Below are 4789 nucleotides of genomic sequence, written 5' to 3'. Positions count from 1 at the left end.
GTTGCTGAAAAAAGTGATAAGGAGTATGCTCAAAGTGATACATTCACTTTTGCTCCCTATCCTACAAAGTCCAAGCCATTTTGCCTCCTGCTGGTATGTGGCACTTGCAGTGGATGTTCTCGATGGAGAATGTTTTCTTCCTAGTTATTATTACACTTTTGTTGGCTTTTGATTTCTGATGATCAAAAGAACCCTGTAGTCCTACTGAGAGAAAGAGACGCTATCTCTGCCGTAGCCAAGACATGATACATCAGTGGCTTTGAAGGTTAGAACCAAAGCTTTATACTGGAAGTGAAGTGAGAGACCAAAGAAGGGATCAAAGTTTAGGAGTGATGCATGTATAAGCATCGGATGGGCTACAGCATGTGTGGCAGGGAATCACTATAAAGGTAACACCCACGGATGCTTGCAGAGTGAATTAGCAGTTGAGAAGAGAATGCAAGGTGAGTAGAAGCACTTCTGTGTTGAGATTTTGTTTCTTGTTTCTTTGTGCAATGTTACTGGATTCATTTACTGAAAAGATACCAATGGTTTGTAATATTTAAAAAAAAAAAAAATTTATGCAAGACCTACCTGTGCTTTCTACCTCAAAGCCTCCAACTGTCAAGTAAGATACCTTAATTTTCCTTTCAGATAGCTGAAAGCAAGATTAGTTAATATGCCAGCTCCCTCCCCTCCATATTTTTAAACTAATTTCAGATTTATTTTGGCACACAGCAGCTGCAGTAACTTAAAATTCACAATAAGGGATTCATGATTTGCTGTATATACCCCTAAAAGTCTTCAGAGATGTATGTTATAGAACTCTGTGCCAGCAAGGGTCAGAATTAAAGTTTCCCTTAACCTAACAAAGATGACTTCTTTAAACATGTCACCTTCAATACTCACGTTCTCTGCCTCCTGGCATGTCTGTTTCCATATCTGACATCCATGGTGTTGACTGACTCCCAACAACCGGCAGCTGAGAGGACTTAATGTTTTTCATCTTTTTAAGCAGACATGAACGTATTAATCCTCCCCCAAATCCTTGATGGTGGAGTTACAAGCATTTTATGGAGCCACATATATGACTTGCTCAAGGTCACAGCAGTAGTCGGTCTTATAGCCAGGATTAGGATTCAGGTCTCAATTCAGGTCCCCGCTCCTCTGCTCAGATAGCTATGGCAGGCACTTCTGCGCAGCTTATGGACAATAGTTCTTTTGCCTAAAAATGTACTCAATTACAGTTAGAGATTATAAGAAATTATGGGGGTCATCTGGATTTATTTCTGCAGCAGCCAGCACATGTACAGACTGTGTGAGTTTACATTCTTATGCTACTATGTAAAGGAACTTAAACCACATTTATACCCAGGAAGAACAAAACAAAACAAAACAAAAAATATCTATTATCCTAATGAATAGCAATCAAAACATCATTGGCAGTATTTCCTAACCGCTTTGCTGACCTCCCATTTATTTATACAGGGCTCAAAAGAGCTTTACAAATTTAGGACAGCAGACCATGTTCAGGAAAAAGATTTTACAAAGCTTCTCATGTTCAGATCTTCTTTCTAGCCATCTCAGTAATATAGTAAGCATTATTGAAAAGACTAAAAAGGTCAGAACAGCATTGTAAGAGGCAGGAGAGAAATCAGGAAGCTTGCTATATACACCTTCCTGCAAATTCTAACTGCAGCAACCTAGGTTTCACATTAATTCAGCAACAAAATTCCTACTGATTTTTAGCAGCAGAGGAATGCATTCACTATGTCTTTTGCCACATGGATTTTCTTTGAGCTCAGCGAGGCTACTCAGAATAATCCCTGCTTGCAGGACTGTTTATGTCTTAAACAAAGAGATGCTGTGCTAAAATAATCTGCATTTTGTAGCTTTCATGGTGCATATATTGAATTGACCTTGATACCAAGTTGCCAAAACAAGCATTTTGTGACCTGTTTTTCATCACTAACGTCACTCTAACATTTCTCCACACTGAAAATGAATGTTAATTTTAAAAGCTTGAATTTGTGATTTTACAAAACAAAAATTAATCAAAGAATACGTAGGTATAGTGCTTTTATGTTCTTTCCAGTTTTGGAAAGAATAGTGCTTTACTTTTCAACTCCAGATGGCACTGTGGTGCTGACCACTACCCAATTGGGGGAGAGCAGATGGATTGCAAAAGCACGCAAGCTCCTGAAAAACAATGGCTTTCTTGTTTTATGAGAAATCAGCTGCTAATAGTTTTCCACTGCAGATGTCCTATTTTACTTTCAGTTCGGTGAAGACTGGGCTAACAAATGGCAGTTTATATGCCTGAGACACAACTTGTCGTGGAAGAAAGGACTCGCTTGTCTGTACTTGCACGAGGTCACAAGGGTAGTAGCCCTTGCGTTCACCAGCAAAACCTAATGCAGGACACACTATTGCAGAATGGAGGGGGAAGGTCTGCTGTTGCACAGCTCTTCCTGTTCACAGTGATTAATTCTGTCTCTGTACAATTGGTAATTCTGCTCATAAAAGTGTGTTTTCAAGGATGGAGTGCAGACCACTGAAGTAATGAGGTTATCGGTAACTTTTCTAGGGAAACCCATAGACTTTACTGTTTGGAAGACATCCTTTGCCATTTCCCGTTATTGCTTAGACTATTACAAAAATGTCTACAATAAATAATATTCTTCCTTCATGTTCATCCTTTGAAAATTTAGGAGTAGGACATTCATATAGTTGCTTAATCATACGCTCATCTATAATGCATCTTTTCTTACGTAGTAATTTTCTTGAGATTCTATCCCTAGTTTTTATAGCCTTCTCAACTCTTAATTTTGTAGAATTCTGCCTGACACCTACATTCTTTTAACCCTTCCTAGCTTATACTCTAATTCTCCAATTTTGTATAGACTAATTTCTAAATGCTTGTTACCTGACCTATGGACCCAGTTAGAGTTCCCAGCTCCCACCGCGCAATCACTAAACCATTGCTCAACCCAAGTCTGAATAACAACACTGGTTCTTCTGTGCATTTCATCCCAACAGAATTCTGGAATTTGCTCCATAGGCCCACAAACTTCCCACAGGCCACGATAACCCTTTTGATTCCAAGCAAAACTCAGAGTTTACACGGCTGTTTGCAGGCTGTTGTATTTTTAACACAAGTAAATCCTTTCCCATAAGTTAAGGAAGCAACTGAAGATACATAGAAAGGGCAGGCTATTTGTCATGCATCTTCCAGCACAGATGACTATTTCATTACAAAGAGTTTATGAAAGAGGAGGAGCTCAAAAGACAAAAAGGAATAAAAGCGAGAGAGAGATGACTCTTTTAAACAGGCAAGACCTTAAAATAGGCAAGGTTCTTTCAAGCACCATATGGAATCCTTTTCCAAAGGCATCAAAAATGCAAACACACCTGCCCACAAACACAGAGAGCATCCTCAAGTTCCCCCTAGATTTATGAATTATTAGTGTATTTGTCATGTTAGTTCTGGTAAATGAGTAGCCATAAAACCACACAAGGCAGAATGTCCTATATTGCTAGACAATAACAATGTCTCTGAAGACTGAAAACCTGTACAACACCTACTTTCGTTCCACGGCTCTGTATAGCTCTTAATTTTCTTCTCCATCCTCAAAGTTGCGTAAGGACAGTGGTGGCTCCTGATAGCATTACAGAGTGCATAACTGATATGTTATTGGAATATGTGACACAATAGATGAGCATTTCTTCTTCCGGAATGCGTTCATGTCCATTCTAGGTCTTCTGAATAAAATTCAGAAAATGTCCTGAAATAAATCTTTTTTAATTCAAAATAAACTTTAATTTAAGAAAACTGTTCCCAAACAAAATTTATATACATTGTATTTACAATTTTGCTGCTGACTAGGTAATATTTACATTACATTTAATGCAAAATCTTCCCCTTGCATTAATCACACTTCAATGTGCTCCACTCAGCCTTTAGACTGAAACCAATGCCAGAGCAGACAAGGGAGACATTTCAGAAAAAAAAAAACTTGCATGTAACCATGACACACAAGATTAATTTAAAAAAAAAATCTAACCTAAGAGGAACAAACCAAAGCACTGTTGTTACATCATTAGAAAAACAAAATTGGCGGTAGAAAGAATATACGTTTCCTGAAGAGGAACATACAGAGTGGTGAGAAACTTTATCAGCTGCAATGCTAAGGTTGTACTAAGATGAACAGAGCTGGGTAAAAGCCAGATGACAGCTACAATAACAAACAGGGTTTGGCTCAGCAGGTACCAGCATTTTCCTAGTGCATATTCTTCTGTCATCCTCTCTGCTGCAGCACAACTTCATTCCCTCTTAAACTCAAGGCAGAAGGTGAAGGAGGAAAATGAAAGCGGGCCAAACCAGCATCCTTGAAGCTTTTCTAAAAGATCATAGAATCATAGACTCATTTAGTTTGGCAAAGACCTTTAAGATTATCAATTCAACCGTTAACCTAGCACTGCCAAGTCCACCACTAAACCATGTCCCTAAGCATCATGTTTCCATGTCTTCTAAATACCTCCAGGGATGGTGACTCAACCACTTCCCTGGGCAGCCTGGTCCAATGCTTCACAACCCTTTCAGTGAAGAAATTTTTTCTAACATCCAATCTAAACCTCCCCTGGTGCAACTTGAGGCCATTTCCTCTTGTCCTATTGCTAGTTACTTGGGAGAAGAGACCGACACCCACCTCGCTACAACCTCCTTTCAGGTAGTTGTAGAGAGCGATGAGGTCTCCCCTCAGCCTCCTTTTCTCCAGGCTGAACAACCCCAGTTCCCTCACAAGCTCCT

Source organism: Pygoscelis adeliae, unplaced genomic scaffold, assembly GCF_000699105.1.
Source record: "Pygoscelis adeliae isolate BGI_AS28 unplaced genomic scaffold, ASM69910v1 Scaffold77, whole genome shotgun sequence".
Classification (NCBI taxonomy): domain Eukaryota; kingdom Metazoa; phylum Chordata; class Aves; order Sphenisciformes; family Spheniscidae; genus Pygoscelis; species Pygoscelis adeliae.
Note: the sequence above shows the minus strand (reverse complement) of the source record.